General features: G+C 41.9%; 1 protein-coding gene and 1 long non-coding RNA gene across 4 annotated transcripts in view; one reads left to right on the top strand and one right to left on the bottom strand.

Annotated features, from left to right (window-relative positions):
- CACNA2D3 (calcium voltage-gated channel auxiliary subunit alpha2delta 3) overlaps positions 1–22,832 on the top strand; it is a 597,478-nt gene that overhangs the window by 172,758 nt on the left and 401,888 nt on the right. The gene's annotated exons all lie outside the window — the stretch shown is intronic.
- LOC142468364 (uncharacterized) overlaps positions 1–22,832 on the bottom strand; it is a 144,252-nt gene that overhangs the window by 5,026 nt on the left and 116,394 nt on the right. Inside the window, exon 2 of the long non-coding RNA XR_012788644.1 lies at positions 14,542–14,582. This is a non-coding gene — a long non-coding RNA (uncharacterized LOC142468364). The remainder of the gene's footprint in view (positions 1–14,541; positions 14,583–22,832) is intronic.

Here is a 22,832-nt window from a genome sequence, read left to right as displayed (position 1 = left end):
GATTGATCCACGTGTGCTGAAGCAGGGATATCCTGAAAACCTGATCTGTTGGTGGCCCTTGATGATTGAGCCTTTGATTGAGCCACCTGTGCTGAAGCATGGATATCCCTATTACCTGACCTGTAGATGGCCCTTGAGGACAGGAGTTGCCCTCCCCTGGTTATGTATATACCGTAGCTTCTAGTTTTAATAATAATCGGTTGTAATTGAACCCAAATGATTTGCTTTATGACAGAAATATCATGGATTGTCTAGTACAATGTGTCTTGGAAGCAACTATATTTGTGTTTGAATAAGACTCCTTTTCAGAACTGCAGAAATACAAGATAAGGAAGGCTCTGAGAAAATTGCATGGTATCTGTGCTGGGACATAATTAATGTAGACTGCAAACAATATGTAATTTACATGTCATCTCACAGGCCAAATGTACCTCTTTCTGCTCACGTATTTTAAATGAATGGGTGTTCAAGACCCGAGCTGCATTTTCAGCGTTATTGTTGTTTCATCCAGATTATCACAAAGGAAAATGAAAGCTACACAGGCTTTTATTGACCTTTTTGAGTTAGAATTCTTGCTGTATTTCCATTTTTCTACCACATTGGTGTGTACTTTTAAGATTTCAGAGACAACAGCCTGTGGTTGATTAAACATTACTGGGTTGTGATGGGAAGTACATATTTGTAAAGCAAAACAAGGCTATGGACGTCTGTTTAAAATAAATGCTATCTTGACTACATTTTAGGGACAAGGCACATTTATTTACAACAATATATATATGCAGGGGGAAACAATTTTGTATTTAAAGTGCCGGCCTGGCATTGCAATAAACATGCTACTGCATACCATGGCACACAATAATTGGGGGCTACATCTGTACTTGGTGTAACCTGTGGTTGGAATTTGGAATGATCAGTTTTGACCTATGAAGAACTTTGTATCTAGCTAAAAAACGGACAATAGTGCATGGAATGTGGAAATCCGTGTTCCGCAGGAGCATGCTGCATTATCACCTACTGCGGGGATTCTCAATTCTACTCCTCAACACCCCCCCAACAGGCCAGTCTTTGACTGAGCCACCTGTGCTGAAGCAGGGATATCCTGAAAACCTGACCTGTTGGGGGTCTTGAGGATGCCTGCTCTACTGTATTAGAGGTGTTAGTTGTGCATCTTGGAAAGTATCATGATCCTGCTCTGCTGATCTATGGTTCTATAACTTAAACAATATAAATAAACGTTTTGACATTGCTAAAATTTAATAAGATAATAAGGGTTAACACTTTCCATGCATTTGCCATTATGATATGAACCCCTTGTAAAACATTATCTTACAATAATACAATGATAATAATTACTGACTTGCGATGGTTAGGTAAATGAATTTACAGAGTATTTTATTGATTGATGTGACGGGAGGGGGTAACCAGGCTACATAATAAAGGTTACGCCCTCTGGTTACCCCTGAAACCGTGGGGTCCCTGGTGGCTACATAAGCACCATAAGCCAGGGACCAGGGATAATACATGCTGAAAATAAAGTGACCCCTGCTTTTTTCTATTTTCATGTTCCCTTGGCCCTGGAACTGTGAGATTTCTTGTGTGTCAGTTTTAGGGGGGATATTTGGGTAGAAATGCAATTATTTTGTTTGCAGGAGTTCAGGGGCCGAAGTTACCGGTAGTCCTTTAATTCCCGGCGAGCAGGAATGATTTGCCGGTACACGGGGTGAATTACACCGGTGCAACCCAGTGTCCCCCAGACGCCTGGATTTCGAGCCCAAATATCCCAAATCCATTTCCCTTATAAGTATAAGGTTCTCCAATGTGTATGCTTTATTAAAGTGTATTTTATAATGTGGTAGACATTTATGTTGTAGGCTCTATACAGTCAGCCGGGGCATCAGCATAAACGCCGGCATGTCTGTATAGTCGTGGTCAGGAGTTCCTGCCAAAAACAGTTCCAGGACTATCGGGACTAGGTCCCGGTCGGGAGTTTCTGCTGAATCTCGGTCCAGAACGTCCGGAACAAGGTTCCGATCAGGATAAGCCCTGGCAAGTGGGTTCTCTGCACCTAGGACAGGCTAGAGCTCAACCCCCAGGCCCCAGTAAGTGTGTATCTTCCTGTATTTTGTGTTTTGTTGTATTTCTGAAGTTTTATCCAAATAAACCGCATTTTATTTCACTGCCTTGTTTTGCCTATTGAATGATCCCTGAAATATAAATGTGTTAAAGGACCTGGTCTACCGTGACCATCGACTTTCCAGCATACATTTTTGTACTTGCTCCAAATTTGAGTATTTTATTTTTCTATTACAGTAATCCAGCTTTCTTGTAACTTGAAGGTTATAGTAAGTCAAGTGCTGTAGCAAGCCTAAGCCTCTCGATGATCCCTATGGAGGAGGTGTTCTCTAGTAAGCTGACAAGTGCACATCATCCTTGTGTCCTCACATAATAGGGCCTCATAACCTCTTAACAAAAAATACCATTCTGCTATTTAAAATTATTGGCATGTTTAACTAATACACTTCTTCAACACTGCCAACATAAATATAATTCGCTGTTTATGTTGTGGTATATTCTGCAAATATTAATATTTTGTACATAGTAGTTGGCTAGTCATGAAAACTGCCATTGAAATACTAAAATCTACATTAGACAGAAAGGTTATGTATCAAAAATTCCCTGGAGGAAAAAGCAAGACAAAAAAGAAATGAAATTAAAAGCACTGACATTTGTGTCATTGAAACATCTGGTGCTGTTGTTTTACAGCTGGAAATATTAAATATAAAACCCCAGAAGATATCCATCAACAGAAAATTGGCCCCTACACTTGAGGCAACAAATGTTGCACTTTGCATATAAGATACGGAAAGTGAAGAGCTTGCCCTCCAGGGGACATTTAGTGGAAGCACCTAATGCCAGGTACCAGAAAATTATTTGGCCTTGTCCTGGGTTCGGAAAGTGGGCTACTTTTGGCTTCTTCTATTGCCTTAACAATATACAAGAAGCCGAAGTGAATACCCTGCACTAGGCCCAAAATAAAATTGCCAGAACCTGTGTATGGAAGCCATAGTGGCCATGAAGACAGGCATTATGCATGCCTATATGGCCAGTAAGGTAACCATGGGGTTAATAAAACCACCCAACTACTCATTGTATGTCAGCAGTAGCAGTTACCCCCCAATGTTACTCCCCCAGCCGGCGTAACCTCCCTCCCAAGGGCACATACCCCCATAATCCATCCATCCTACTCCCACCCACCCCCAACAAATTAACCCTCCCCCCTACAGTAACACCAATATAAAACCAGAATTTGAATCCATTGATTGTCACTGTGGCGTCATTGGCAATCAATGCACACCCTAAATAAATACACGTATTACTTACCTCTGCCAGGATAAAGGCATTCCTCATCCTCAGGTGCACTCACAGATTATTCCAGTACAGGGCCGATGTCAAACCACCAAAATATAGAAATAAAATCAAAGCCCGATGGCTAATAAAAATTAAAAACACAAAAGCATGAAAAATAATAATTTTTCATTTTGATTAGTTCATTAAGAATGTTTGATCACCTACAATATCATACTGTATCCTCATACATTTTGCAACATGGTTTTGCATGGGTACAGTATGACCCATTCTTAGCCTTAGCACCATTATTTAATTCTTGGCAGGATAAATAAGGTTGTCATAGTCAGTATGATGCTCAGTTGTTAACCAAAGCCCATGATGAAGACCAATACGTAGTTGGGTTCACCATGGCACCCACACCTTTCTTGTGAACCTTTTCCATGTACTTAACTAATTTATCTCATATTTGCATATTACTTTCCTTTTGAGGAAGCCTATTTCGTATATGTATTAAGGTTAGATTATGCTTTTCAAATATGATCAATAACCATGCAGTTAGTGCGCTCAGTAACAATGACATGTAACTTGTAATTTTAGTTCACTTACCCTCATTTGGCATGTACTAATAATTACCAGTATTTACAAAGCAACGGCTTATTTTCCAGGCAGATAACCTGTCGTTACATCATCCTATCGTGCAATTGTTTGGTCAAAAGTTACCATGCAATTACAGTACAGGTTGCTTTATTTAAATTGAAATATCTATAGGCACTAATAGAACAGAATTGTACAGAAAGAGGTGCACATTGGGCTATTGAACCTGGTGGAAAGTTTTAACATAAACTTGGCAGAGATATATAAACGCTGTATGTCTGTCTGGATTGAAGCCACCGCGAGTGACATGTGTGTAAAGACAACTTTATGTAAATACATTTCTCCACCGATACATAGTTCCCCCAGTGATCCAACAGTTCTTAGACACGTTTCTGGGATGTTAAGGGCCTTGTTCTTTACTTTCCCTTTCTGCTGAAGATGCTCACAGAATTTTCTATACTGAAGAAATTGCCATGATGCTTTATAATTTAAATGATAATTTTCTGATATGCTGCAGACACATTACATAGAATAAATAGCCGTGGAAGTAAATACTCCCTTTCATTCTCCTTCTCACCCCCAAACATTTCTGACCTTTGATTCATACAGTAAGATGAGACAATGTGACTAATGTATCTCACAGCTGCAAAACCGGGACAATAAATAGTGCTAAAAGAGCTCTAATTTTCAGTGGAAGGATTCTTGCTTAATATATGAGGCGCTGCTTTTTGCTTACATTGTGACCCAGTTTGCCATTGGGAGACATTGGTAAAATATGTCGATTCTGGATGCAAAACTGGGGCAAAATGTTGTACAAAAAAAGCATCAGATTTATCAAAGGAGAGAATTGGAGACTATGGGATTTGTTTATTTGGTGCAGCTTTTTTGCCCGGGTTTTTCAGGTGAAAGACTTTAATAAATAACCACCGAGGTGTTGGAAATTCAGACTCTCATTTCCTACACATTATGCAAAACCCAATCACCCAATGCACCCCAAACAGCCACAAAAGTCGCCCCAGGATTATCAAAGGACAAAAAACAGAATAGCTTTTAATGGAATATTTTCCATTTTTATAAATCTGGTGCTATTTTGACACCACTTTTAACCGCAGTTTAGCAGCCGGCAAACATACATACGCAATACCCTATCCCCGAGATTCAGCAAGCTCTGCTACTGGTTAACCAACCTGACCGGACTTAACTGCAATTGTCTTAATTGGGAGTTACAACACCTAAACAGGGGCATTAACCCTTAATGGGTTGATCAATCTGGGGGTATGCAGCAAAACAAAACGGTTGAAATTCTGCGGCAAAGCATTGTTGCACATACATTGAAGGGAAAAAAAATACTTTCAATTCATCCAGTTTTTGCCCCAGAATGACATTCCATTTGCCTTGATACATAGACGCACCTTATACTTCAAAGTTTAAAGTATTAGATTATCCAATGGGAATCCCTTTTTACAATGATTTCTTGGCACTGAAGGCTTTATACCATCAAGTCCAAAAGTCTTTCTCCATGTGCTTCAAGTTACCTAACCACGGTCTCATAAAAATAATTTCCATTCTCCCCTACACCGTTTGAGTGACTAACGCCAAAACATTGCAAATGCAATTATGACTCTTGAGATATACACTACATATAAATTACACTGGAATTCTGGATAATTTATACCATAAATTGCGATGATTACATAGGTAATAATAATCATAAGTATTGCTCCATCTCCTGAGAGCTGCTCACATAAAAACATTAATATTATGGCTCACATAACCTTCAAACTGGGTGGCTTACATAATCTATTCCATACATCAACACAGGAGAAGGCGTTATTGTAATATTAATCAAGTACTATTGTTCCATGTATAACATAAGGAATAATGAATGTATTGTCAACCAGTAACAAGGTGGTATTCCTGCCAAGGTGGTTTCATACTTCTGTAGAGAACTCAATATTTATTAGGATTTGGTCGTGCATATTTTCCTTTTTAAAGTATTTGGTCATTTCTAGCTTAATGACAAACCATTTTAAAAAGAACATCTCGCTCACTTTCAACTAAGTCCCAACTGTGGGGCTGATCCACAGAGCTTCATTAAATCAGGGCAAATAACATGACGTAATAGGCAATGATCCTGTTGGGACTGAGACTGTTGCCCCAGGAGGGGTTCTTAGGTACACAAGGGGTTTCAGGCTTCTCAGTATAGATCTTATGGAAATCTTTTAGGAGGTGTGGGGTGCGAGTCATTTAAATCTAAAGAGAGAGTTTTTAGTAGAGAGCGTGTATTTTAGTAGAGTCTCAAGCACTATATATGTCCCCTGAAACCTCCCTCCAAATAACATATAGAGAGACATATGTCTCTCAACTAATGCATCGTTAAATCCCTGTGTTAACTATAACAGAGCTCTATGGATAGGCGTTGATACCGGGCACACCTCTTTTAGATATCATTAGCCCTAATGTTCGTTATACTAACACAACGGTCCCTTATGGCTGAAAACAGCACGGAACACTGTGGCAGTGGGATTTCAAGATATCCGTTTGCCTCATTAAGTCAATAACAGAGCTTTGTGGATCTGCCCATACAGTATGACCTTTCATGACACTTTCACTTTTCGGGTGCCTTCAATTTTTTTCTTTTAATATATTAGTTATAGCGCAGTTGACATATTCCTCATCTGCTGGATAAGATCATTTTGGAGCCTGACTCAATACCCCAGTACCACTTAGCAACATTTACTAGAATTGCAATAAAAGTGCAAAACCGTGTAGCACACTGTCTACCATTTCTAACAGTTGTGTTACCATATAAGATGTTTTTAATAGGTGTGCAAATTAAGACCTGGTAGCTTTAATGAATAAGCCCAGGAATAAACACCACACTACATGCAATACCCGCTGTATTATTACAGCCTGGTTAGGACTTGCTGCTCATTGATCAGTGCTGAGTGATAGCGCAGTTCATGCAAAAGCATCATTTAAAGACACGATGTGCGTTGCATGAACTAGTTGTTTGCATTATTTGGACTGGGGGTACGGTCTGATTGTTGCGGCCTTAATGTTGGAAGGTCTGGTTCAGAAGATGTTTACTGAAGACAATCCAGCTGGAGTGTGCGTGATGTCACTTTTGTAAGGAAGAAGCCATCTTGGAATAGGAGATATTTCCTCGTTAAGCAATTAAATATCTCAGGAGGCGCAATCTGGGTATATGTTCACTTTACTTCTATTCTAAGAGACCCCCTGGTTCATAATACCCCTACAAATATGGTTCAATGAAGGATACTGCTGCTCTGAGAGAATTGCACAATTAAATATTTTTCCCAATGAAAAATATTGACCTTTCTTCATACTGTAAATGCTTTTGCCAATGTTCTGCCCCCGACAGAGAGCAATACATTTTCTTGTATTAACCTACATTTTGAGCAGCCCTATTTTTATCACTTATTCAGGGGTTCTCAACCCCAGTTCTCAAGACCCCCCAACATGTCAGGTTTTCAGGATATCCCTGCTTCAGCACAGGTGGCTCAATCAGACCCTGCTTCTTCGACTGAGCCACTGATTGCAGGGATATCTTTAAAACCTGAAGCAGGGATATCTTTAAAACCTGCCCTGTTGGGGGGTCTTGATTGAGGGCTTGAGTTGATAACCCCTGCCGTAAGTCATTTAGCTTCCTTTAGAAACATGTAAGTCAAGAGATGCTATCCAATAATCCTGAATGAATGAAATCCATGAAGTGACTGTGGCAGGAATACTAGCCTTTAAAGCAGAGCAACTTTCCAAGGATTCCTTGAAATGTTGTGGATGTGTCAACTTGGCTTCTTAAGCTAAATAGGGGTTTCCTTAAGCAGCATACACTGGCAGGCTTGGATATCAGAAGGAACCGTTAAGGTTCCATAACTTTAAAGGAGCAATTCATGCATTTTTTTCGTATTACTGTATTTTAACATAGGTTTGAAGCAGGGGGTCTCTGGAGGTGGACCCCATTAATTTCAGCCCCGGGGACCCCCTGCTTCCAGAGATACAGACCTCCAATATTGGCAACGTTTAAAGCGTGTCACGTGAACACCTGATGATGTCACAGCTTCCCATTGGCCGGCTGAGTGCAGGAGCTTCGAAACTCTGCCATTACTTGAACCCGGCTAGCCGAGCAGACCAGCTACTGGCACCCCGTACGGTGGTAAGTATCTCCGGAAGCAGGGGGTTCCCATAGCTTAAATTAATAGGGTTCAGCTCCAGGGATGCCATGCTTCAATCTTATGTTAAAAACACAAATCGCAAACATTGCCTTTTTATTAGTGATGGGTGAGGCATGTTAATATTAAGAGTCTACGTTATATATCTAAATAATTAAAAGATGAATATAATGATAATTAATAATAATTCATGGATCATGTGATCATGAAATTCACACATTAAGTAAACGGGACAGCTCTATAAAGCATATTTGCAGTTCAGTATATCTAGATCTATACTGTATGTACACTATACGCACCATGTACAACTAAGTAGCTCACAAATTGATAAGTGCGTGCGCCATAAGTAATGTTTAAAAAATATACTTCACCAAAATCCAAGGATCAGGGAAAGAGACACAGCTCTGGAAGTGGAAAAATGTACTTAATACATAGTCAAAAACGATATAATGTTTCGTAGCCAACTCTCCGCCCCTTCATCAGGGGTTATTCATCAGGGAGGCGCAATCTGAGTTGACGCCCAAACATTGAAATATATATTTCAGCATATCTATTGGTCTATCCTATTATAAATAACTCAATATGGGAATTCATTAATCTAAATTTAAATACAACCACAATTCTGCCTCACATTCAATGCATTATCAAGATGTATATTATACATGATGTAAATATCCATGATTTTTTCTATTAGTATTAAACTTAACTCTGATAGTACTTTTAAAGCTTGGAATTGCTTTGTATGTCGTCTGTATAATATGATCATTCAAAATGATTTATTTTTTTTAATGCAAAGCTGATGCAATCATGTTGACTGTTAAAGAACATTCAACTATTTATAATTACGAGCAACCGTCTAGTGAACACACAGACGCGGATTTATTACTGTACGTTCCATATTTAAATTGCTTGTTTCTTCAGCTAGTAGAAATCAGCCTTGAATGCAGCATGCAGCGGCTTTCATAGCAACTAGGTCGGGGGTCCTGCGTTTATGCTTTCATTTAGCGTATGAGCAGTATGTGCCAATAAAAACTAGCATAGTCCATCCATAGGTGGTGCAGACTGATTTCTGGAACTACTGTACGCTGCTTCTCAGATGCTTCTTTATACAGTATTTCAGGCCCTGGTTTCTGCGTAATAGGGAAGGGAGAGAACCCTGATAAACATGAGATGTGAAACATGATGTGCTGATGATTGCTGCCAGGAGCAACCTGCTCTGAATCGCCCTAAACGTTGAAATGAAAAATGCTACAGATAGCAGTGTGTGTGTGTGTGTGTGTGTGTGTGTGTGTGTGTATATACAGTATGTAGTATATGTATGTGTATATATATATATACAGACACACATACATATGCACATATACATACACCATATAACAAATTCTGTAACATGATGTACTTCATCACAGGTCCAGTTTCTACAGTGTTTCTTTTGGTTGTTTCTACAGGAAATGTAATTGAGTCATGTCTACAAAAATGGGGTTGCTGCACTTACAAACCACGTAATGCCTTCCATCTTTTGCTAGCCAGATCAATAACATTGCCACATACATGATATGTTTGTAACGGAAAAGAATGAAAAGTGAGTGAGTTGCATCCATCACTCAATGTCTGCCAACATGCTGGGTGTAGAGGATGTCTGTACATCGCACTGCTTCCTACTGTATGAATATGCATCCCCTGTACTGGAAGTATGATTGTATTTTGGAGGCTTGACACACTATTCATTAACCCCTGATGCACTGCAGAGTCCCCTGGCAAAAAGAATTACAGTGAATAATAAATCAAATGCAATCAGCAAATCTATGTATTACCCGAAGGAAATGCAAAGGGCAGAAATAGAAAGTTGAATTTGGTCTTGCAGCATTATCTCCAGAATGTAATAAGTAGGGCTATTCCATAGGATCTCTTCCAGCGCCAGAAGACCTTAAGACTCAGCCATGTAAATGGGCTGTGTGGCATCGACCAGCGCCAGAAGTTATGTTGACGGAGTAGTGCTGCATAGTTATTATGGGTTTATATGTCTATAACCATTGAGTATTCAGTGTATCAGAAAGCAGAATCTGCTCCTGAAATGGAAGTATGTTTTCTGATAGCATCACGCTGAGCAAGCCCACTTCACAGATCATTGAAGAAAGTCTCATAATCACAAACGTACCTGACTCCTGCTGTCTCCCGGTGTAGTCTCCGTACACTGCTGCACTTTATTAACTAAGCAATTAAAACAATCACCCCTTGAAAAACTAAAATCTCTGTGCAAATATTTAGTAAGAGTCCTGGATTCTCGGGCAGTCAATACGGGATCATCACAGGAGAGTGACTCTAGGAAGCAAATACCCTAACAAGCCTAAAAGTACTCTGCGGGAGGGTTCTTAGAAATCAGAAGAAGGCTCTTATCCCCTCTAGCTATAATTACACCAAGCCTCTACAGAACTATCAATATTTAGCTACAATTTACACCAATCTTCTTCTATTCTGTTAGCATCAGCATGTATGCGCCGAAGCTTTCTGTCATAAATCACGTTGTGCACAAATAAGCCAATTTCTGTAGATTTGGTGCAGCCCATGCTAATGCCAAATAATATCCACAATGTACGTTAAATTAAACCATTTACTTCTGCATGTGTGCTGTTTTACTTACCAAACTGACTGTGGTCCTATTATTGGTAAACTACAATCCCAGCCACTGTGTTGCACAGCAGCCTTTCCTTTCCGGAAGAATATAAACCTCTCAGTAGCAGATAGGGTTATATAATGCAACTATAGGTATTATTGGGATTTCTAGACTCTATACTGTAACTCAGCTTAAAAAACAAAGCCAAATGATCACTGTTCATTTTGTACAAGTATATAATTTATAGTAAGCAGGGATCACTATATATATATATATATATATATATATGTATATATATATATATATATATATACAGTGTTCGACAAACCTATACATTTGCTCGCCCCGGGCGAGTGGATTTAACCCCCGGGCGAGTAAATATTGGCCCAAGCAGCACACGTTTGGTACTAGGTGGCGAGTAGATTTTTTTGTGTGGCGAGTAGATTTTTTGATGATTTGTCAACCACTGTATATATATATATATATATATATATCATATATATCATATATATGATAAATATATATATCACACCCTATCACCAAAACTTTTCACAATCATTTTTCAAGACATTGAATTGGGAGAAAAAAGGGATTAAAATAAATGGTGAATACTTGAGCCACCTATGATTTGCAGGTGACATTGTTATTTTTACCACAAGTCCAGAAGACCTCGAGCAATAAATCTGAAAACTCGCCAAAGCAGGTAAGAATGTGGCCTCCATATGAATCTCAACGAGACCAGAGTGATGTTCAACAAATGTGCCAACTCTACAAAGATCAAAATAAATGGAATAGAACTATAAGAAGTTGAAGACTATGTCTACTTTGGCCGTCAAGTAACAATGGATGGGACCTTTTGAATGAAATCAATAAGAGAATATAGATGGGATGCAGTGCATTTGGAAGAAGCAAGGCAATCTTTCAAGGCGCCCGTCCACTGTGCCTGAAGAGGAAAGTTTTTCGACGACCAGCGTATTCTGCCCGTGCTCACGTATGGATGTGAAACTCAGACCCTAAATGTGAAGATAATTCAGACCTTCAACTCAAAGAAAAGTATTGAGAGATGTACAGTATTTTGGGTATTACCTAAAGAGACAAGAAAAAGAATGAATGGGTTCCAAAACTAAACAAAAGTCTGCGACATCATCACAAGGGTGAAGAAATTAAAATGGTAGTGGGCCAGACATATTGCAAGAAGAAATGACCATTGTTTGGCAAAGCTGGTACTCAACTGGATTCAACTGGATTCCAAGGGCAATTTAAAGACCAAGATGACGACCAAAAGTAACATGGGGGGATGAAATCAGAAAATGTGTTGGAGCGACGTGGAGAAGAGAGACTTGCAACCTGATATCTGGAAGCCCCTTGGGGAGGTCTTCATCCAGCAGTGTTCAGCAAGGACTGAGGAAGATAATGACAGATATACACATACACATGCACAACAATATGAGGAAAGCAAATATGTTAACCCCATTTTATAACAACATTTATTTATTTAAAGTGTATTAAGGTATTTGCCTCAAGATTTAACCTCTGTGCATCAGTTTGCAATTTGGGGATCATCAATAGAAAGAGTGACCCGACTAACTTAATTATAATATGATGTATCAAATGTTCTTAGTGTAAAAAAAACTATCCCAAGTGTTAGCGCAGGGGAGGCCAACTCCAGTCCTCAAGGGCCACGAACAGGTCAGGTTTTAAGGATATCCCTACATCAGCACGGTGACCTGTGCTGAAGCAGGGATATCCCTAATACTTGTCCTGTTGGTGGCCATTGAGGACTGAGTTGGCCACCCCTGTCTTAGCGTATCCCCACCTTTTCCCCCCAGTGAAGCCCTATTTCAGTTACAGAGACCCCCTATCCACAGATCAGTAGCTACATTTTGCTATACTGCAGTTACTACAACTGGTTGAAAGAGTTGGTGATAATGATATTACTTCAAAACTGACATGACCAATTGCAATGTTATAATGACAAGATCTGTAAATGAAATTTGTTAAGAAGCTATAATTGAATTCATAATGGAAAATCTTTCGTCAACAAATCACATTATAGTTGATTTTCCCATAGATAACCCAGAAGGCCAGTACGAGGCTCACTAAGGTGACACGGCACCCCGGCTGACAAAAAAATGAACTATAATCTGTGTCTTGGTTGATCGACGAGTTACTTATATTTGACACCGATGCAAGCAGAAGCCTGTGCGCCTCATACATTACCCCTAGTGCAGATACAGGGGTGTTCACGGTAACTGATCTCACTGGTGCATGCAAATATCTGCAAATCCCCACAATAAAGGAGGAACGTTACTGATTGTGCTGCAGACACATTACAATAAACCTTTCACTGGGTTGTGCAGACAGCTTACTGTCATGTTCAAAAGACCCCTCGGCTGCAAATGCTCATCATGTCCTAATGGGAAGATGTTGCCTTCACATTGCTAGACTCATGTACAGTGGCGGCCAAACTAATTCTCAGGCGGCCTGCACCGCGGGTAATTTAAAACCCCGTGCAGACGCGGCCGTTTTTTCTTCCCATTGTTCAGCGTATTAGCGCTGAATGGGGAAACGGGCCGCACGCGGCCGCAAGATGCGGCTGGCGCGCGGCCAAGTTCTGCGCCAGCCGAAAAAAGCCCCGAAAAATTACGGGTATCTGTTAGAATGAAGCTGGCCGCAGCAGTATTTGAGCAGTACAGTCCAATGCAGGGGTGGGCAGCCCTAGTCCTCAAGGGCCACTAACAGGTCAGGTTTTCAGGATATCCCTGCTTCAGCACAGGTGGCTCAGTGACTCAGTCGAAGACTGAGCCACTGATTGAGCCACCTGTGCTGTAGCAGGGATATACTGAAAACCTGACCTGTTGGTGGCACTTGAGGACTGGAGTTGCCCACCCCTGCTGTAATACTATCATATTGTTAATCAGGTTCGCGATGTCGAATATCAGATTGCCCTACCCTGTTAAGGCTGGACACTGTTATTACATGACTGCAGGTACATCGCTCTCACACATGAGATACTGATTAGCTCAGACAGCTGTCACGGCTAAACCGAACCTGTCATCCCACGCAACAGTCAAAACAGCAATTTAGAATAGTTTATTAATCTACAATTCATGGAGCAGCTCAGTATTGCATTTGATCTTCATTTTGTTGAGTTAAAACCTTGGTCCCTGTGATAAGGTTTCAGAAGGAGGGGGGTGTATTCATTCAGCTGCTTTATGGGCAGATAATTGTGCGGATACTATTGGAATAATCTTTCAGATTTCTCTTTTCTCTTATTTGTTTAATTGAAGCATACAGAGGTAGCCGCTCTTACTGTGCCCGGCACCAGGGCGCCGGAGGCATTATCGTGGGGGTGGAGGTCCGACCTGAAATCATGGACCCAGGCACAGAGATGTTGCGGCAGAACTATCTTCAGAGTCGCGGCTTTAAGGTTTTTCAGCCCCACGGCGAGGAGACAGCGAGTCGTACTACATATGATCCTCCAGTTCAAACATTTTAGGTTCATATTCACAAAACAGTGCTAATCTTTAGCATGCCCGGAGTCCCATTCACTTGAAGGGGTGGTAATGCTTAACACTGCTTAGTGAATCTGTACCTTAGACCTCGATTTACAAAACCCTGTCAATCAAGGCTCCTAACACGATAACAAGAACTAAAACATGAACGGATGTTAACATGGTATCCTCAAAGTTAATTGTATGAAAAAACAACACACAAATTGCACTCTCATTTGCATAGGCTTAATTTCACGTTCTAATAGCATAACATTACATTATCTTCCAATAACATTACCTTGTGGCAGTCTGGGCTTCACTCCCATCCAGACCTTTTTGCTGAAATGGAATAAGAGGAAAGGGAAATAATGCTTTGTTATTCAGATGGTGCCTAAGTGCGGCGTTACACCTATACACACTGCAATACATTACATCTATACACATCCATTGCAGCTATACACACTGCAATACATTACATCTATACACATCCATTGCAGCTATACACACTGCAATACATTACATCTATTCACATCCATTGCAGCTATACACACTGCAATACATTACATCTATACACATCCATTGCAGCTATACACACTGCAATACATTACATCTATTCACATCCATTGCAGCTATACACACTGCAATACATTACATCTATACACATCCATTGCAGCTATACACACTGCAATACATTACATCTATACACATCCATTGCAGCTATACACACTGCAATACATTACATCTATACACATCCATTGCAGCTATACACACTGCAATACATTACATCTATATACATCCATTGCACCTATACACACTGCAATACATTACATCTATACACATCCATTGCAGCTATACACACTGCAATACATTACATCTATACACATCCATTGCAGCTATACACACTGCAATACATTACATCTATACACATCCATTGCAGCTATACACACTGCAATACATTACATCTATACACATCCATTGCAGCTATACACACTGCAATACATTACATCTATACACATCCATTGCAGCTATACACACTGCAATACATTACATCTATACACATCCATTGCAGCTATACACACTGCAATACATTACATCTATACACATCCATTGCACCTATACACACTGCAATACATTACATCTATACACATCCATTGCAGCTATACACACTGCAATACATTACATCTATACACATCCATTGCAGCTATACACACTGCAATAGCCCTATTTCTGTGTCTAGATGAGAGTAACACCATATATATATATATACCCTTTGACACCTCTAGCCATAAAACACATCCACACCGGGGGAAGGACAAGCACAGATAACATTCCAAGAGACACTGTTTTCAAGTTATCCTTGCTTCATTCATTGTAACATCGCCGGAAGAAGAGATCAGTGTATCTCGAAAGCTCGCACAAATAAAAGCATTTCGTTAGCCACAGAACGGTATCATCTATTTATTTTTTGATTATTGAAGCTCGGCTAACACGGTACTGATACCTCTACATGTATATATATATATATATATATATATATATATATATATATATATATATATATTATCACTAATGTCCATTCTATTAAACGCTGTGCTATTGATGGGAGGTAACATGGCATAATGTGATGTTACACTGGCGACACACTTTATTCGAGCTCGGCTAGTCCCACGAATTCGGGTATACCCTGGTGTATTGAGGTTATTGACTGTTTTCTGCCCGAGTGCATTGAGTTATTTTCCAGGCAGGGATTGAAGCATTTTATTCCCGCTGGCTGCAATACTGCACAGTATATATATATACACTGCATTACAATTCATGAATTTATGCCATCTGGTAGACACGCGAAGCATTGCAGCCTATTAAATCCTAATCATTATCATTTAACAGATCAGCCGCCCATCAGCCAGGCATGAACCCAGGCTGGGAAGGCAAATGCAACGGGGCTTGTCAGAGGTGAGGAGCGGCGCATTCCAGGTATCTGCCAGGTACATACTGGGTATTTGCTCGAATAAAGTGTGTCGGTGCAGTATTGTCCTTTAAAGATACACCTTTAGTCCTAACACAACGCTAAGTGACTTAATGGATCTTATTGGATCTGAGCCTAAGAGTCTTGACTTTACGGATAATGAGGCTTTTGTGTGTATAAAGGATTGCAACAATCGTCCACAAACATACAAACAATAGAAGTATGAGATACCACGTTCTAAGAGTGAAAATCTTTGAGGACTCGGTGTCCTGCGCCAGACAACTTACAGTAATGTGAAGGAGCGACTCAGTGAGTATAGTGTCAATGTATCACGCATCGATTTGTGGAACGTCAGTAGAAGGAGTTACATGGTTTCTGTATCATAGTGACGTGTCTGGAATTGCATAAACCCCTCTACAGGAGCCATCAGATCTGCGTCAGTTATATTACATTCGTTAACAATTTACTCCAAATTATGCAAATTAAAGTAGAAACAAAAGCTCAAATGGCATTTAATCAAGTGAAATAAAGAAATAAAAAAGTAACCCGGGTGCATAGATGAAAGGACTACAAATGACATTATATGACCAGGTACTGTTAAAGCTGATTAAAAGCCAATAACAGTGGCTTTGCTCATGGAGTGCGGCTGCAAGCCTCTTCTCCACGTCGCTCCAACACATTTCTTAAATTCATCCGCCCATCTGATCTTACGTTTGGTCATCGTCTTATATATACACACTTTACACACTTATATTTGTGTGTGTTTGTGCATAAATAAACTGTTTCTAAAAAGAAATGCTTGCAGAAGTATTTATAAATGTCAGTCAAATTTGCAAACATTCTCCTTCTTAGAAGAAGGAGATCCAGATCTTGGTTTACGTATTTATGAGAGTTTAGGGTGAATATGTCTGATCGAACTCCAGTCACAAATAGTACGTTTATGGGAGATGAAGGTAATGGAGAAGATTGCAGTCTAGTCACTCAGAATGACATACTGTATAGGTGCATCCTCCCAGCAGAATATATTGGACTCAACCATGTAGCAGAATATTAATTCCCTATCAGACTTCGAGTTTGTTTCAGAAGGTATGCTGCATACTTATACATTCATGATAATGTAATATGTCAACACTGACAATGTAATAATAGTATTAATAAGAATAATAACTTTATTTATGTAGGACTTTTCTCCCAAAGGGACGCAGAGATTTCTATTGTATTTTGGCACCGGTTTATCTTTATTAATTCTTACCACCGAGCTACTCTTTCAGTCCAAATATTGTGAATACAGTATTCTTCAGGCTCTGGGTAGTGGCTCATTCATAGTGGTCACAGTGTGATTGTACTGGAGAGTAAGAGTACCTTTACATTTTTAATTTTTTTACAAACCCAGAATACCGCTGCTTTTTATTTGCAAATTGAGAAAAATAGAACATTGTATATTTTTATTTCTAAATAGACAAGTCGTCGCTAAATGTTTTGTCAACTTACAGATGTAGCAAAGCTTAGTGCCCTCTTTGCTGCTGGCTCAACGCTGGTGGAGGTGGGGGATAGGGGCAGAAGCATGGACCCCATGGCAGGGCATCGCGGCAGGCACTGTCCCGGGCACCACAGACCCCCCAGTTTAAAAACCAAACTGTCATCTGATCTGATGTGTACAAGCGGCTGATATAATGGGTTTCCTTAAACCAAGAAAAGAATGCTCATCTGTTTAATTAGGATTTATCTGTCTTGAAATAGAGTGTTTTTTATTAATTGATGGCACAGTTGCTTAAAGAGCTTGGTCTCCATAGAGAATGTTTCTGTTTTCACTGCTGCGTAATTTCGTTAAATAAATAACACATATTACGCACACAGGCTCCACAGTATAGCAATTTTAAAAGCCCTTTCCAAGCAAAGAGCAGCTGAGCAAGTAAGAGAGCCGGTGCTTGACATGAGAGCTTCCCATTCTTCTGCCTGAGTTTCTGGATGAAGCTTTTCTCCAGCACGTCGGGGTAGTAGGGTAAATATATACAAAACGGTATCATCAGAACATATTTCATCGTCTCTGCCTTGAGACTCTGAACACTAAGGGCTCTATGCAGTAAGTGCCGAAAAGACTTTTTTCGCCATTTTCTCGCCAAAATAGCCTTTCCGATTCAGTAAGCGCCGAAAAGTGGCCAAAATCGGCAATTTTTGTTCCCGAAAAAAAACTTTTCGGCTTGCGGGTGCCGATAAGCCACTTTTCGGCACTTTTTGAAATCGGCTCAATTCTGGTAGCCCCGATCAGCTTTTCGCTGGTGATCGGCACTCTAGAATTGAGATTTTTACGCCAATCCAGCCCGCCAACTAAAGTTGGCAAGTTGGTGGTGGAGAAGCATCGGCAAGGTCGACACTTAGAAAAAATCAGGCCTTTTTCCTGGCTGGAATTGATTCCGAGGGTCTCCGGAGCTGATACCCGCTAATAGCAGCACCGGAGCCCACCGGCATGCATCCGAGGCAGGAAAAATGCATTTAAAGCCCACTTCATTACCTTCGCGGCTAACCACTAAGGTAATGAAGGGGTTAACCAGCCGTGCCAGGTTTATTGTGGGTAGCGGGGGTGGGTGAAGGGGGTATTTTGCCCTTGGTGGATGTTTAGGGCTTGCGGGTGGGTAGCGGGAGGGCTTAACCCCTTCATGACCGTAGCGGTATGAACCGCTAAGGTCATGAAGGGGTTAAGCCCTCCCGCTACCCACCCGCAAGCCCTAAACAACCAACGTTGGGGCTAATACCCACTTCCGCCACCCCAGCTACCCACAATAAAAAAAATACACACACAACAGCCCCACACAAAATAAATATATATATATATATATATATATATATATATATATATATAAAAAAAGAAAAGAAAAAACAGGCGCACACTTAGTGCATTAACATAATAAAAATTTGTATTTCAGGAACATAAAATCTGACAAATGCCCACTCACAAGGATATACAGTAGCAATAAATAGCGTGTATGAGATTGGCTCTCATTTGCCGTTGACTCGCTCCTCTCTGTGTAGCTCCAAGTCCTGGCGTCGTCACGTGACTTCCCTCGTGTAGCCGGTGAGCCGGTGAACCGGAAGCGGAAGCTCACATGCAGTCTTCGGCTGGGAAGGGACCCTCTGGACGGCAAAGGTCCTCCAGGTCCTCTATGGTTAGGTTGTGTCGGAGCCGTCTGATACACACCGAAGGAAGAGTCTCTGGCAGCAGCAAGCCTTGATGCTCGTGGGCAAATGGCGGTCTCAAGCTAGTCACGCCCTACGCGTTTCGTCACGGATAGTGACTTCTTCAGGGGATACCCTCCAAGCTACCCACCATGATATTTATAGGGAGATATTTTTATAATTTTAAAAGCCCTCCCGCTACCCACCCGCAAGCCCTAAACAACCAACGTTGGGGCTAATACCCACTTCGGCCACCCCCGCTACCCACAATAAAAAAAATACACACACAAGAGCCCCACACTAAATAAATAAATATATATATATATATATATATATATATAAAAATATATATATAAATATATAAATAAATAAATATAAATAAATATTAATTAATTTGGGGGTCACAGAATTGGTACTGAAGGCATGCGGGGAACACCTGTATCATTGCTGTGCATCCCAAAAATGTAATATATGTAATGGGGGTATACGCTTTTTGGGGGCACAGGGGGTGTATGTTGTTTATTGCAATGTTTATTGGGGGCTATTATGCCTTAACCCCTTCATTGCCTTAACAGCTATCCGCTATGGTAATGAAGCAGCATTAATGTATTTTAATAATATTATGCGGGAGCAGGGGGGCCCCTGAGCTGAACCGCATTGATTTGTGGCTCAGGGACCCCCTGCTTCCCGAGTTACAGGCCCCGGTATGGGGCATCGGAGGCCAATGTCGCCACCATCTTTATAGCGTCCAAGACGCGACGTGGGCTCTATAAAGATAGCGGCGGCACTGGCACCCGATGACCCATACCGGGGCATGTAACTCGGGAAGCAGGGGGTCCCTGATCCACAAATCAATGTGGTTGAGCTCAGGGGACCCTCTGCTCCCGCACACTATTATTAAAAATTCATTATTGCTGCTTCATTACCATAGCAGATAGCCGCACAGGTAAGGAATGATTGTTTATTTATATGTGTGTTTTACTCATTGTGTAGATGTGCAGAGGGTCTCTCCTTGGTTTTAGGTCCGGGGACCCCCTGCTTCCCGAGATACAGGCCACTTTATGGGGTGCCGGTATCCCTCTGCTTTGTTTACATTCCGCGGTCACATGATCGGGACATTTAAATGCAGAGGGATACCGGCACCTCATAAAGGGGCCTGTATCTCGGGAAGCAGGGGGTCCCCGGACCTGAAACCAATGCGGTTCAGCTCCGGAGACCCCCTGCACATCTACACTACTGCACCGACACACTTTATCCGAGCAAATACCCGGTATGTACCTGGCAGATACCTGGAATGCGCCGCTCCTCACCTCTGACAAGCCCCGTTGCGTTTGCCTTCCCAGCCTGGGTTCATGCCTGGCTGATGGGCGGCTGATCTGTTAAATGATAATGATTAGGATTTAATAGGCTGCAATGCTTCGCGTGTCTACCAGATGGCATAAATTCATGAATTGTAATGCAGTATATATATATATATACTGTGCAGTATTGCAGCCAGCGGGAATAAAATGCTTCAATCCCGGCCTGGAAAATAACTCAATGCACTCGGGCAGAAAACAGTCACAAACCTCAATACACCCGGGTATACCCGAATTCGTGGGACTAGCCGAGCTCGAATAAAGTGTGTCGCCAGTGTATGAGTAAAAATTGTTTTGATATATTTTTATTCTTGCCGAGATTTGCGCAGAGAGAGCGGCGGATCTCTCTCTGCTGACATCTCGGCAGGGGACAGCGTATCGCCAGGTTATCGGGAGACAGGCTGTCTCGCCACCGGCTACTCGGCGTTTTGCTTTGGCAGTGATTCGCCAGGGATTCGGCCCTTCCTGAATACTGTGAGGGCAAATCGCCAAAATCATGCCAATATTGAACCCCTGCCGAGAGCACTTTTTTGGCGCTTACTGCATGAGGCCATAAGTTCTGTTCATGTCAAAATCTCTCATCATCAGATCATTAGACCCCACTGTGCTTTTTCCCTGACCATATACATCTTAGAAGTATATTCAAATAAACTGCATTAAAAAAAACTGTATTTAGTCTTGTGATAATGACAACTGTTTCTTAAATCGACTTTTTTTTAAAGTTCTGCTATTTTAACGTAAACACTTTCAACAGCAAGAGTTTTACTGTCTGTCACTTGAGTTTTCTGAACATTTTTAAACTCATAAAATACTAAAGTTTATTGCCATGCATGGAATTTCTGAAATGTGTTCCTTATTTGTAAATCTTTTAGTTTTAAAATCTGGCTATCACTTGTTTGGCAATTGAAAACCTTTGAGACCCAGAGTATTCTGAACACAATCTGATATCTTCTCTGTTCTTCTCATGAAACAAAATAGCACAGTGCCACAGAAGAAGGTTCTCATACCACACATTTTAATCATGCTCATAATATTTTTTTTTTAACTATCCATAGCCTTTTTACAACCAATTACCTATTAAAGATGCCTCCCACTGGTTGGTCTGCTGGCAATGAGTAAATCTGAAGAAAATAATGCATGGACCGGGGTATTTCTTGATTAAAGAAAAATCGGTGCGATTATAGCGTGAGGTCTGCCAGGATATCTGTGGTCTACCAAACTGAGGGTGTGTCTACACTAGATGTGCTCTACTACAGCTGGAGTAGTTGTAAGAACACTAGATTGCCCTTACCCGGCTGTCCCCCCGTCCCGGCTGTCTCCCCGTATACACCGGCTGTCTCCCCGTGTCCCGGCTGTCTCCCCCTGTCTCGGCTGTCCCCCCCTGTCCCGGCTGTCCCCCCCTGTCCCGGCTGTCTCCCCCTGTCTCCTCCTGTCTCGGCTGTCCCCCCCTGTCTCGGCTGTCCCCCCCTGTCCCGGCTGTCTCCCTGTGTCCCGGCTGTCTCCCCGTGTCCCGGCTGTCTCCCCGTGTCCCGGCTGTCTCCCCATGTCCCGGCTGTCACCCCCTGTCCCGGCTGTCTCCCTGTATCCCGGCTGTCTCCCCGTGTCCCGGCTGTCTCCCCATGTCTCGGCTGTCACCCCCTGTTCCGGCTGTCTCCCTGTATCCCGGCTGTCTCCCCTTGTCCCGGCTGTCACCCCCTGTTCCGGCTGTCTCCCTGTATCCCGGCTGTCTCCCCGTGTCCCGGCTGTCTCCCCATGTCCCAGCTGTCACCCCCTGTCCCGGCTGTCTCCCTGTATCCCGGCTGTCTCCCCGTATCCCGGCTGTCACCCCCTGTTCCGGCTGTCTCCCTGTATCCCGGCTGTCTCCCCATGTCCCGGCTGTCACCCCGTGTCCTGGCTGTCTCCCCGTGTCCCGGCTGTCCCCCCCTGTCTCGGCTGTCCCCCCCTGTCTCGGCTGTCCCCCCCTGTCCCGGCTGTCTCCCCCCGTCCCGGCTGTCTCCCCGTGTCCCGGCTGTCTCCCCGTGTCCCGGCTGTCTCCCCATGTCCCGGCTGTCACCCCCTGTCCCGGCTGTCTCCCTGTATCCCGGCTGTCTC

This window comes from Ascaphus truei, chromosome 17 (genome assembly GCF_040206685.1).
Source record: "Ascaphus truei isolate aAscTru1 chromosome 17, aAscTru1.hap1, whole genome shotgun sequence".
NCBI lineage: Eukaryota > Metazoa > Chordata > Amphibia > Anura > Ascaphidae > Ascaphus > Ascaphus truei.
The sequence above is the reverse complement of the archived record's forward strand: the minus strand, read 5'-3'. Positions and strand labels throughout refer to the sequence as shown.